The following is a 14,795-nucleotide window of genomic DNA, read 5'->3' on the forward strand; positions in this document are numbered from 1 at the left end:
GGTATGATAATGAGTGTAAGGCTTTACACCATCAGCTCACATTCAAAACCAAAAAAAGTCTTTCGAGCGTACTAGATACGCTACGCAAGTACCGTAGACTGGTACGGAGGAAGAAACTAGACTTCGCTCGTCGGAACGAGGAGCTACTAAACATTTTGTTTAGTAACAACTCTAAGGACTTCTAGCAGAGATTTCTAGAACGGTCTCTTCCACCACTCACTAACACTCAGATCTAGTTTGATTATTCACGCACACTTTATGACATCCTAAATCAGTTAGTTCTTAATCTCTCACACATGCCTCGTCCCACATCCTGCACTCTCTTCATCAGAGGAGGGGTAAAGGATGTCGTAATGAAACTTCATAATGGCTAAGCGAAGGATCATGAGGAGCTATGCATTGAGTTCATTGCATATGGGATTAACCTCCTAGCCCCGATCTTAGCAAAGATTTTTAATGAAGCTGTTTGTCTGGGGTTTCCATGAACCTAGACCATTAATACTATCTCACCCATTCAAAAGGCAAGGGATCCCATGAAGCCTAGAGAACTACAAGACCATTATGAGTGGATATGTCATGTCCAAGGTTTATGCATGAGTACTTGACTCCGAGGTTAGTAGATTTGCAAAGTGTTGAGGACTTAGAGCAGGAAGATAGGCCAAATTTCGGCGTGATCATGGAAACATAGACCACATTCTCATGCTCATATGTATCATCGAGGAGACGAGGGCACGGAAGCAGAGGGTTTATTGTTGATTGTGGATTTTCGCAAGGCATTTGACATGGTTTCAAGAGCTTGCCTCATACGACGCCTACAAGACTTGGGTTACGACCAGTAGATCATTTAGGCTATCATAGCACTTTACGAGAGAGTTTGAGGCAGAGTTCAGACAAGATCCGAGTGAACATACGAGATCATGAGCACTATCGGGGTCAAACAAGGGTGTCCTTTATCACCTACCTTGTTTGGCCTTTACATTGATGAGCTTGAGACAGTGATGCAGACACATGGGGTGTAGGTTGCTCTCTTATGGGCACATTGATACAGATACTGCTCTACGCAAATAACGTGGCTCTCTTGTCTTCCTCGACAGAGGGGCTCCAGAGACACCTAGACGCACTACAGTCCTTTTGTGAGTCTCATGATTTGAAGGTTAACCTGGCTAAAACCAAGGTCATGATCTTCAATACATCTCGAGCCATCATGCGTCGGGAGTAGTTCACATTTGAGGGGTCACTTGTTGAGATAGTTTCATCATACACTTATCTTGGGGTTATCTTTTTCGGACCCAACTTCACTATGAGACCTATGATGCAGGTACGCTGATGCAGGTACGCTTGAGCAAAGGGTATGCTTCATTGGCCAGACTAGAGAGGCAGTGCTCATGTTATCACAGATGATTGGTGGTAAGCCATCCGTTCCTCACCAGATCATTCAGGCTAAGTTTGGGTCACCTCCTTTACAGCTAGATGCTGCATTTCAAGTTATCACGTATCTATACCGAGTCAGGGAATATGGGGATTACATCTCGGGGCATAGCAGGCTACCATGGTAATCTCTATCCTCTTCTATGGCACTTGCAGCAGGAGGGGACCAGAGGTGCTAGTATGCACGTATAGAGAGATGGTTTTAGCAACTGGGGCTCCACATGGATAGACTACTTCCTTCTAGTACAGCATGGATGCTCCGTTTTCTCCCCTCCTATCACATGAGGTCAATCAGGTTATCGGTGAGGATCTACCACAACTACACACATTTCGAACCTGGTTGGGACCGAGTGAACTCCCAGTGAAGCTTAGCTTCTACAGAGATCACTTCTTACACATCACAGCGAGGGGTTTCATTGACCCACCAGGATACACGCAGGTTCACCTACCCCACTCGCTGAGGATCTCTCTTGGGCAGTTTCGGGTCTCTTCACACAAACTTTGCATCAGGAGCAGCAAAGTAGAGTGACGACCCAGGGAGAGGCGCCTATGCACACTGTGTGACATGCAGGAAGTTGAGACAGAGGAGCATTTCATCTTCAAGTGTCTTGTTTACTATGAGATCCGAGGGCGTTTTTAATGCCTCTTCAGAGATAGCTATGGGATTTTGTCCGTTTCCTCTCCTACCTAGACCAATGGTGTTTGGCACGTTTCATTCATCAGGTACTTAGACACCGCGAGAGGATACTCCGAGCATAGAGACAGGAGCAGAATTCTTCCTCGGTTGATCCCTCTCAGAGCTCTATCACAGGCCGACTTCATGCCTCCAGTGCCTCATCCATCCTGATATCCTACTGCTGATGATGATGATGATGTTGATAATGATGCTGGGATTGATATATAGTTGACCATCGACATGACTATGCTGTACTTAGGACTTAGTACTACCATTCTGCATTTTTGCATTTTGCATTGGCATGGATGCTCGTTTAGTAGCTCCACTACCACAACTCATTGTATCAGGATTTTCATAGTCTCATAGACCCATAAGTCTTTCAAAGACTTTAATAAACTCTCTCTCTCTCTCTCTCTCTCTCTCTCTCTCTTTGTCTCTCTCTCTCTCTACATGTGTGTGTGTGTGTGTATATCTAGATAAATATATTTATTTATATTTAAATAACTAAAATATCTAAAATACTAAACTGAATTTAATTATATTTTAGTATATTTAAATTATTAAATTATATTTTAAAAAATTAAACCTAATATATACATGTGTGTGTGTGGCCCACCCCCAATTGAGAGGTTAAGACCACATGGTGGGGAGTAAGCCCATCATGTGGAACTTACTCCCCACCTACTGGTGATAATAAGTGAATAGAAGTGGATCTGTATGATAAGTGTCAAAATGAAAAAATGATGCCAATAGTAAATGCGTAAACCACTTCTGCAAAATAGATATAAAAGTTAGTAAAAAATAAGGTGGACCACAAAATGACTAGGGATTATCCATGCTAAAGAATTATCCAATGGATGTGAATTAACTGTATGGCACTAGCTTGACCAAAGGCTAGTTGGGAAATCAAAGTGTGCATTTAGATTAAAAAGTCCCATCAATAACTGAGCCATATAATTAATTCCATCAATTGGATAAGTAAAAAAAGAGAACATATAAGGAAAATATGTTTGAGATATCTAAGTTGAAAAATGCAACAACTAGAGTTTGTAAATAATTCCACGAAAGAACTTTTAATAATATTGAGTTTGATAAATAGGATATTAAAAAAAGATGTTAAATTCTCAGGCAGTCCAAGTTTCGAGGTTAGGGCCCACTCTACCATCATCCAAACAAACTAGGTGTTTGAACATCATAGTTATGTTTGGGTAGATGGGTAATGCTTTTTTTCCCAGGCTTGTTATCGCTTTATCTAGAAATATAGACAACCATATGGATTCTTAGATAATTTAAAAAGTTGAAGTCACACGTGAAGTTTAAGTCACAAGTGGAGTAAGGAGCAAATGAGTGCATGGGTTGAAAAGGGAGTAGAGGAGGTATGGGGGGATTAATATGCTTGGTGTGTGGGGTGGTTAAAAAGAGAGTGTAAAGGGAAGATTTCACGGGGGACACATAAAATAATAATTCATAGTTGGGAAAGTATACATGTGTGTGTGTGTGTGTGTGTGTGTGTGTGTGTGTAAAGAAATAAGTGTCTGTGTGTGTGATACACACATAGACACAACACACAAAACATGAGAGGCTAGATCAATCTAAGTCTCACATCCTCCACAGAGCATGAGGTGCTAACATCAATTTTGAAATCGGGCTTAGGTGGTCGTCCTCCATGAAGAATGAGAGGGTAAGATCAATTTTAAAACCAATCTTATCCTTCGTCTTTCATGCTTTTCATGCTTGGTAGAGCATGAAAGATGAAGTTTGATTTTAAAACCGATATGCTTGGTAGAGATGGAAAGGCTAAAATGGTTTTAAAACTAATCTTAGCCTCTCGTCCTCACTAAGCATGAAATGCTAAGATTGGTTTTACAACACTAATATTAACCTTTCATCCTCCATGGAGTATGAAAGGCTAAGAGGGTAATATTGGTTTTAAAACTAATCTTAACATTTCGTACTCCATTGAGCATTAGAGGCTAAGATCGGTCTTCAAACCAATCTAAGCTTTTCATGCTCGATGCAGCATGAGAGGCTAAGATCAGTTTTAAATTTGTTCTTAGCCTTTCATGCTCCACCAAGCATGAGGAGCTGACATCGGTTTTTAAAATTGATCTTTGTCGCTCATGCTCCACTATGCATGAAAGTAAGGATAAGATTGACTTAAAATCGATCTTAGCCTCTCATCCTTTAGTGAGCTTAAAAGGCTAAGATCTATTTTACAAGTGATTCTACCCTCATCCCCAGTTGACGATGACAATCTAAGATTGGTTTTAAATTGATCTTAGCCTTCATCCTCCTTGACTGAGCATGAGAGGCTAGGATTGGTTTTTAAACTGATCTTAGTTTTTTATGCTTGGTGGAGACTTAAAGGCTGAGAACGTTTTTAAAACTGATCTTAGCCTCTCATCCTCCATCAAGCATGAAAGCTAAGGTTTTGAAACTAATCTTAGCCTCTCATGCTCCACAAAGCATGAAGGGCTAAGAGAGAAATTAATTTTAAAACTAATCTTAACATTTCGTACTCCATCAAGCATTAGAGGGTAAGATCGATTTTTAAATCATTCTTAGCCTTTCATGCTAGGTTTTAAAGCATTCTCTAGAGGCTAATATTGGTTTTAAAATCGTTCTCAGCCTTTCATTCTCCACTGATAATATCAATTTTAAAACTGATCATATCCTGTCATCCTTTAGCGATCTTTAAAGGCTAATATTGGTTTTGAAACCGATCTTACCCTCCCATCCCTGGTGGAGGATGATAGACTAAGATCGCTTTTAAATCGATCTTAGCCTTTCAACCTCCTCCATCGAGCATGAGAGGCTAAGATTGGTTTTAAAACTGATCTTATTCTGTTATGTTTGGTGGAGAATGAAAGGATAAGAATGGTTTTAAAACCAATCCTAGCCTCTTATCCTCTACTGAGCATGAACTTCTAAGATCAATTTCAAGATCAATATTAGCCTCTCATTCTCCATAGTGTGTGAAAGGCTAAGAGGTTAAGATTGGATGTAAAACCCTTTCACACTGCACTGAGCATGAGATGCTCAAATTGGTTTTTAAATTGATCTTAGCCTTTCATGCTCCTCAATCGACCACGAGAGCATAGATTGAACCACTCGTATCTTAGCCTAGATCAAAACCAATGGACCAGTCTAAATGCAATTCAAATGAGAGAGAGAGAGAGAGAGAGAGAGAGAGAGAGAGTATACCTATGTTGATGACATAAGAGGATGATTATTTTGTAGGCGATATGTTGAATAATGGTGATATGGTGAAACATGATTTTTTAAAGGTAATATGTTGAACAATGGTGATATGGTGGAGCTTAGTATTACTCGCATTATTGTTGCACGTGGTATAGTATTCAACAATGATGTAGATGGTTTATGTCAGCGTGTGTAAATTGCATCTTTACGTGTATCCATGTCAATTGATGCATGTTTTAATGCTGACGCTGAACTTCTATTTTCAACAATGGATACGTACAAACTTGGTGATGCAGTGGTAAGCATTATAAGTGAAAAGTAAATGACTTGAAGCTTTATGATATAGGTAGCAGTACAGAGGAGGACAAAGTTGATGTAGAAAACATCAGCACACAACTTAGTAGATCGGATTGATATGATGTAGGAGATAGATGGAGAGAGAGGAAAGTTCTACTATAGACAAAGGATAAGGAACAAGCACCTAAAATAGGAGTGGTGTTTCTAGTACAATCTTATGAGGTCGTAAAATTTAAGATTTGGGTGAAAATGATATTGGAGTGATAGTCGAAGATATTATATCTCAATTAGATCATTTGAGCAATGATATGCTGAATTTTTTGTTTCAACTCTAGAGGCATGGCTTGTAAATGAGGTCATGTTTGAGGATGGATCAGTGCTAGATCCTTTGGTCTATGAAGCGTGCATGGATGAATTTTTAAAAAATTCCAAAGCACAAGATGGGAGTACAAGTACTTGCCTGAGTGTCAAACCACTTTGCACAAAAAGAAAATATCATATGGTCAAATCTCAAGCATAGGGAGGATATCAAACGCATGGTATGAATTGCATGGAATTTCTAAAACTGAAACAACATGATGTTGGATGCACAAAATCCATGCATGGAAACAAAGGAATCACCAAAAAAAGATGAGAACATGTGGAGATGGAAACCATGAAAACTTTGGGGTACAAAGAGAACCTTGGCTCACATCAAGATGAATGTATGACTCTTCAATGCCCTCTGATTCTTTTTTTGTTTCATCCAGCGTCTTAAGAATGCTTCGCTCTGCTTTATCACTACCAACTTGGCATGCTTTCTCATCCACACACTCAGATCCTAACATGCCCTCATCTTTGCTGAATGAACTTGCATCACATATCACCGATGATGATAAAAAGTCGTCACCCTTAGCTTTTGGGAATAAAATATTAACAAAAGAACCACTACAACTCAGTCCACCAAAACTGGTATCCTTTTTAGTCATTTCATACAAGGGTTTTGCAACCTTGGCAAAGTCCTTCCCAAATCTTTCACAGAAGCTAATAAATCTAACAAAGGACCTCAGCTGCATTAGATTCTCTAGCTCACACATCTTCTCAATTACTCAGATTTTTTCTCAACTCAGTCTGAATACCTTATTTGGAAACCACATGGCCAAGTAATACACTAACTTGTACATAGAAATACACTTGACCATATTTAAAGGGATACCTACCTATCTACACCTGGCAAATAACTTCTCCGAATAGGTCAAAAGCAAGGATATTGTAGAGTACACACAAAAATCATCCAAGTAGATAGCAATGAAATCGATTAGATAATCCTAGAATGTTTCAACCTTGGATCTCTAAAAAGCAGATGGTGCATTATGCATACCAAATGGTATAACTTTAGTGGCATAACCACCCCATTCTATAATGTAGTCTTTGACTAATCCTCATGTGTAATAAAGATATGCTCATGAAGGTAGTCTTTGACTAATCCTCCTGTGTAATAAAGATATGCTTATACCTTCTTTACATAGTTGAAGCCTACTTGGATGAGCTAGTCAAGCTCGTCTTTTACATATTTGGCATAATTTGGATTCTTTCTATACCTTTTTCAAACTGGCTTGGCATTTAGTACCAATGGAATCCAATGTTAGCATATTTTTGGGGGAACTCCTTGCAAATTGGTGTAACTCTAGGAAAACACATCTTCATTTTGCAAAAACAAAATTTTGATATCTTGGAGTTGGTCCTCCAATAAATGAGCACTTACCACAACTATGTGGATCTCTTAATCATGCCTAAGTTGACTTCCAGAGTCAAATTGAGAACCAAGCCAAGTGATGGTAACCTTGGGCTTGGCTATCTCACGGTCTCTAGTCACATCTTTGATGAAGTGATTCCAATTTAAGTTCTATCGTTTTGCCAGATATTTTTTGCTTGAGATCAGCTACCACCTTGTAGATCTCGCCCATAAGCAAAATTTGCATTTCCATGAGTTGGGATTCTCAACATCCTGTGGGAATTGATCTTTGACTTCTAGGTGTTTAGTTTGGAAACTTCTCGGTACCTTGCTAAGATTGGTGGGTATTTTTACCTCAGTACCCCGAGTCTTGACTTTCATGGTCTCCAATCCCCAATCATGTAACACCTTGGCACTTTTCAACCAAGGTCTACCAAGTAAAATGGGATAGGCATTGATATCTAAAGAAATAATAATCAAACTTGCTGTATAAAGAATTCCTCCAATGGTGATGATGACATTTGGAAGCATGCTTTTGGCTCTCAGCTGGTCATTGATTAGCCATACATTTTTGGAAAGGCAATGGCTTCATTTTTTTAAGCTGAACAACCGCTTTTGGGATGATATTAACTCCTGAACCACTATCCACAATCACTCCAGGCACACTCCTACTCTTGATTTTAATAGTGATAACCAATACTTCCTCATCCATTGATAGTGTATCAATGATCATAATGGTAAATAAGGAATTCATTAACTCCTAAACCACCATCCACAATCACTCCAGGCACATTCTTACTCTTAATTTTAATGGTGATGATCAGTACTTCCTCATCCACCATTGATGGTGTGTCAGTGATAAGAATGGTAAATAAGGAATTCATGACCATAGGTTATACCTCCTCAGCTCAAAGCTACTATAGAAATAACTCTTGGCGGTACAGGGCAAGATTTACTAAGTCATCCATTGTGAGACTAGCCGTCATATTGTGGAAGGTCTCCCATGCTTGGATCATTTTTGGACTTGGGTGATTGGTGGCACCTAGGTAGCTTGGGACTTGCTTGTTGAAGCTTCACCTACCTCGCTTGACTCTAGAACCAAAGGTGAATCGGGTGGCAACTCCACTATGGGTGCCTTCCCTTTTAGTTCCCTAGCTAGGTTGGCAAACATTTGTTTCTACTCCTTCTAGTTAACATCCTTAGTTTGATGTGGGCCCTTTTTAGGATTTCTCTATTAGTCCTTGGGACCTCGTGTGATGTTGGTCATTATTGATTCTATCATCTCTGCCAGGATAGCTCGGAACTCGGATCAGGTTCTCTAAAATTTGCATTGCTTTTGAGCAACTTGAGATGCTCCTGGCACAACTTACACTCAATTTGGTGTGATTCTCTCCACCTAAATAGCATCAAAATCTAAGATGATCTTGGCTTTGTCATCCTTGCCCTTTCCTTTGCCTTGCTTGGGCCTCGATGGGGATATCCATCCATACGCTTAGTTTCCTATGTCACTTGGTGCACATCCACAGCAGTGAGGTTTCTATTATTCTAGACCTCAAATAATTATGTCCAAACTTGGCACAGATGTTGCCAAGCTTGCTTTGGAATGCTAGATCTTTCAAGGACTTCTTGATCTTGGACTTCATCTTATCATTCTTGGATGAGGCATTTTACTCAGCACTCCCTTTGGGCTTCTTGTATGTTTTCTTATTGGCATGTCCACTTTTCTACAGGGCTACTTCTTGGTTCAGCAACTCTTCAAATGTCTTGATTGGATTGAAAATCTCTAGAGACCGTAGTTTTAATTGAGTACAACCCATGATCTACCAAGCATGGAGTGACATATCGTCTGGTGGTGTGCTGAGTTGATTGATGAGAACCTACATTCTTAACACAAATTCTTGAATAGATTCATTCTCTTTCTTTCACAAATCCTACCCAGAATCTTCTGCAACCATTGGCACATTTAAATCTCCTAAGTCTTGCCCTGGCCATTTGGGTACTCCCCGCTTGGACACCTGGAGGCATAATTTGGGTGTTTGTTCATCAAGGACTTGGGTTGAGTATAAGTTGCAACACACTTTGTTGAAATATTTGATGATATCGTTTGTAATCTTCCCTTTTTCATGCCATACATTGAACTATAGTATTGCTAAGCAGTGTTTTGTTTGCTATTCTAAGTTGCTCTCACTTCATAGCTATGTTGTCTTTATCGTGCATGAGTGCACATTTTGTGGAATTTCATAGATAGTATTCTGATTTGCAAGATGGAAGTGCCACTGCAGAACCTTCCATACACATGACTACTATAGATATTCATTATTTCATTGAAGGTTTTCCTTATTAATAGTCCTAAAAGAATGTGTCACTTTTTTCCCAAGAAATTTTCATTTCATAAAGGTAACAAGAATAAAAAACTATCAGAAAAAGAAATTTTTACAAAACGTTTTCAATTGAAAAAGACCAACTATTCAAGATGTCACTTTTCATATTCAAGTATATCACATCATGCTTTTGCAAAACATTTGATATTCATTTTTGCTCCTGTTTGGATGCAAATTTTTACATATACTTCTCAGCATTGCTATCACTAGAGCTAGATTTTGACTCCTCAAGAATAAGAGTATCATGTAAAGGGTTTGGGAAGATAGGTTGATACCCTCTCAAGCAAGCTACATAAATGGGCTCTCCATTTACATCATACAAGACCCTTCCATTTCCATAGAAATACATCAACTTTTTGGCCCTATTTGATTGCAAGTGATGCCTTATTGGCCAACTGCACAAACTTGTAGCTTCTTCAATTATGCTTACTTAGGGAATCACTCACACTCCAAAGTCTTCTTGCCATCTTCAAGTGGACATGTTTTTGCCAATTCTTGAATTCTGACTTTTGCAAACAAACTCCCCTTTATTATCTAGAGCTGATAGCTCTTGAAGGGCCAAGACATATTCCAAGTAATATTCAAAGACTATTCTCATGAGCTAATGCCATAGTTACATGAATTTCTTATATGTTTCAAATGGTATCCACAGTAGGAAGAATCAACAAGTGACTAATGTAGGGAAGTGCCTTGTGAGCTTGACACCATGCCCTTTTTCTTTAGCAATGCATACCTATTCAGTGCATCAAGACCATCATTTGAATAGTCTTCCTTCCAAACATCTTATCTACCATCTAAACATCTCATCTACTATCTAGCATGCCATGTAGGCACTACCCATGGTTGATCCTTTCATGTTGAGCTTTGAATGTCTTAAAAAATGGGTACGTACTATTGCATGCTAGCTATCTTCCAAAATCCAATGTTGGTGTAAAGATTCTTTAGGTCATTCAGTGCAGCTCGGGCAGACCCATGATAGCATCCGGGGTCAGTTCGCAGACCCCTAGACCCAGCCCTAAGAGCCAATACTTTTCCCGAAGTTACGGATCCGTTTTGCCGACTTCCTTTACCTACATTGTTCTATCGACCAGAGGCTGTTCACCTTGGAGACCTGATGTGGTTATGAGTACGATCGGGCATGATCGGCAATCGCTCCTCCAGATTTTCACGGGCCGCCGGGGGTGCACTAGACACCGTGAGATGTGCGGTGCTGCTTTACCAGCCGCTGGACCCTATCTTCGGGTGATCTGATTTCAGGGTGGGCAGGCTCTTAAAAAGAAAAGAGAACTCTTCCCGAGGCCTCCATTCGGTCATGTTACCATCCACCGCCACGTCCCGGTTCGGGAATATTGACCCGATTCCCTTTCGATGCGTGGCGCGCAGTGCGCCCTTGACACAGGACTACCCCATCTCTTAGGATCGACTAACCCATGTCCAATTGCTATTCACATGGAACCTTTCTCCACTTCGGTCTTCAAAGTTCTCATTTGAATATTTGCTACTACCACCAAGATCTGCACTGGGGGCCGTTTCACTCGAGCTCGCGCCTGGAGTTGCGCCATGACCCCCATGCCCTCCTACTCATCGGGGCCCCGCACTCGCCTCGATGGCCGGGTATAGGTCGCGCGCTTCAGCGCCATCCAATTTTCGGGGCTAGTTGATTCGGCAGGTGAGTTGTTACACACTCCTTAGCGGATTTTGACTTCCATGACCACCGTCGTGCTGTCTTAATCAATCAACACCCTTTGTGGGATCTAGGTTAGTGCACAGTTTGGCACCGTAACCCCGCTTTCGGTTCATCTCGCATCGCCAGTTCTGCTTACCAAAAATGGCCCACTTGGAGCTCACATTCTGCACTGGGGTTCAACGGAGCAACCCCGGCCGCTTACCTATTTAAAGTTTGAGAATAGGTCGAGGGTGTTACACCCCCGATGCCTCTAATCATTCGCTTTACCCGATAAAACTGCGCAACGAGCTCCAGCTATCCTGAGGGAAACTTCGGAGGGAACTAGCTACTAGATGGTTCGATTAGTCTTTCGCCACTATACCCAAGTCTGACAAACAATTTGCACGTCAGTATCGCTACGAGCCTCCACCAGAGTTTCCTCTGGCTTCGCCCTACTCAGGCATAGTTCACCATCTTTCGGGTCCCAGCAGGTACGCTCCCACTCAAACCTTTCACAGAAGATCACGGTCGATCGATGGTGCACCCCGCGGGGGGGATCCCACCTCTCAGGTTCCTGCCGATTCTTCCAGTACAGAGATTGTGCTCGCCCAAATTGCATGGAGGGTTGAATATTCTTAACATACATGTGCACATTTGCAAGCACTTAGTTGCCTTTGTGTTGTAAAGTGTCTCTATGATAACTCGCTACATTTTTTGTAAGCACTCTAGCATGAAAATTGTTGCTTCAATACGAGTGTGCCTCACCAAGCTTGAACAAATCCAACACTTGTTAGTGATGGATAAAAAAACATGTATAGGAGATCGTATTAAAAGTCACTTTACACTCAAACTTGTAAATGATGTTTTTTTATCCAAGACTAATACGAGTGCGCCCTTGAAAGTCATGACCATTACGTATACATGTTCACTTATACAAGTTTTTCCATCCCTCATGAACAATAGTGTAGGCTATCCTATCTAAGCCATTGCATCCCTATTGAGAGGAGGGTAGGATATGCATGTAGGATCAAACACATTCTATTTGTCCTTCTCATGGTAAGAACTTTTGCAGGTTTTTTGCAAGGCTAGTACACGTAAATAGGGTGTTATACATGATTCAACAAGTGTGACAGTGGCCAAACCAATTATATCCTCCTCGTGTGTAAGTTGCATAATATTGGCCAAACACACTTCTACATCTCCTTGATATCCATGAAGTGATATCATTAATGAAACTCTTGAAGGAATGACTCGTGTCCAATAGGGCTTCTATAACTACTCCTTAGCACTTTCAAATTCGATGGGTTGGGTCATGCAAGAAATGTTTATATATGCTCATGCCAAATCTTGTGAATGGCTTATGGCATTAGCTACATGCCCAATTGTCTCACCTAGACATAGTCACATACAAGCAACACAGATTTGGTTTGCATCCACCTCTCTTAGAATAATCAAGTATGTATATAGCACATGGTGTTTCATGGTAGTGCCGAAATGTGAATATATTAAGGAATCTATAATACAAACAATTTGTGACACTTCTTGCAAGCAAGACGACGAACCTTGAGATTAAAAAGCCATCTAATCATATATCCTTTTCTCAACATAATTAGATGATTGTAGACATGGTAGTCTACGGATGAAATAGGCATGGGATGGCATCTCCCCATTTTTGCTTGTCCTACTTTATGTCAAGTAAGCTCCAATTTGCATCATGATCATTGTGACATTATACTTTGCCAATGAATGTCAATTCTTCACGCATACTACTGTAGTAGCCGTTAATGCTTAGATGAAAGACTGCATGTATGAAGCTACATCTCCTAGATCTGTGATTATAAAGTTTTGCCAACTATTTGACAACAAAGTATGAGACATTCCCTATTGACTTTTGTGCAAGGCCAACTAGACCTCAAGAAAGAGAAACCATGCAGTCTTCTTACCCCCTCCCAATAATTGGTTGGTCAAATATGTGGTAATCTGCTGTCAACTGAAATAAGATGTTGATACATCTATATGGGATGAAGACTATACGTGATGTTAAGATCACTTAGCGATTTGTCTCCATTCTATTGACAATGTTTTCCAAATAGTGTAACTTTAAAAAGGGAGGTCTTACTTTGGACAACTTTCATGTGTGTGCCATATATCATCCCACGCTCACCAAAGTGCCCATGGGTGTTGCAAAACTTTTGGCGACAAAGGGATTGTACTTCCTCAAGGTGTGGTGAGGAATCAACTTGGCAAAATGCACATAGTTGTCTCGAGGATCATGTCTCAATGCCTATCTATTAAAACTTGCCTTAGACATTGGCTGGGAACGACGGATCGAGCCTATGGAGTCTTCAAAATTCATGTTGAATCAATTCTACATCTCTTTTAAGCATGTAGATTGGCCCCAGGGAAGGGATTGAGACATAAGCAAGAATCTTACATGGAACATGAGCCTTTTGGGGATGGATGCATAGTTTCCTCCTACATGATAATTGTATGGCCTTATATGGCCATGTTATTAAAAGGGTCGACTTTTTATTTCATTTTTTAAAACTTAATGGCCCACCGTGAGAGTATGGCAATAATCAATGAGACGATATGCTCGTTTTTACCAGATATCAATTCGTTGTTGGAAAACTTATTTTTCAAAGCTCCGTTTCTGATATGACTGCAATAGAACAGGATGATTTAAACTGGACAGTCAAGCTAGATGTATTTTATTCTGAAGTAAAGCAAGCCGTTACCAAGTAGAGCGAAGTGTTCCCATCACAACAGAAATCATTTAGACGATATCTTTACTCGACGCACACGCAGAGCAGAATAGGATCGCAAGCTTGTTTGTTAGGGACGGGCAACAATAAACCAGAAAGAACCAGCGCAGGACCGTCGCGATGCCAGGGATGCAATAGGAGCGTTTGGAAGACCCCCGAGTTCGGCAACAAGAGAGGCTACAGGTTTAACATGATTCTTATTTTATTGGACAGTGGATATGTGCACCAATCCGTTGTAGTCTAGTTGGTTAGGATACTCGGCTCTCACCCGAGCGACCCGGGTTCAAGTCCCGGCAACGGAAATATTCCAGCTACAAGCTGGCTACTCTCATGGTTTTTAGAGTTCTTTTGAATCTCTCCTCAATACATTGAGCCCTTTGTTCTTCGGAATTTCGACTCCTTTCAAATCAAGTTGTTTGTCATTGCGTCCTCCATGGCAATCTACGTTCTTTGCATAGTTATGCTTTCTTGTTTGACTTTGCGGGGTGGATGAAGTTCATGGTCATCTTTGTTTTCTAATGAAGTTTATGATCATCTTTGTAGACTCTATAGAACACTAATGAGGCTCTATTGCAAACCAAGCTCTTTCTCATTGTGTCCTCCATGGCAGTCTACGTTCCTCACCTGCAGTCTTTGCATTGTCTTGCGTTGTGTATAGTTGACTTTT

General features: G+C 40.6%; 1 non-coding gene and 1 pseudogene across 1 annotated transcript; one reads left to right on the forward strand and one right to left on the reverse strand.

The window, feature by feature from the left end:
• Positions 1–10,782: 10,782 nt before the first annotated feature.
• LOC147888329 (25S ribosomal RNA) lies at positions 10,783–12,032 on the reverse strand (annotated as a pseudogene).
• Positions 12,033–14,357: 2,325 nt separating this feature from the next.
• On the forward strand, positions 14,358–14,430 carry TRNAE-CUC (transfer RNA glutamic acid (anticodon CUC)). The gene has a single exon. It is a non-coding gene; the product is annotated as a tRNA-Glu (tRNA).
• The last annotated feature ends 365 nt before the right edge of the window (positions 14,431–14,795 follow it).

The sequence above is a fragment of the Dipteris shenzhenensis genome, chromosome 21, assembly GCF_047967505.1.
Source record: "Dipteris shenzhenensis isolate YYH24624 ecotype China chromosome 21, Dip_SZ_1.0, whole genome shotgun sequence".
Classification (NCBI taxonomy): Eukaryota; Viridiplantae; Streptophyta; class Polypodiopsida; order Gleicheniales; family Dipteridaceae; genus Dipteris; species Dipteris shenzhenensis.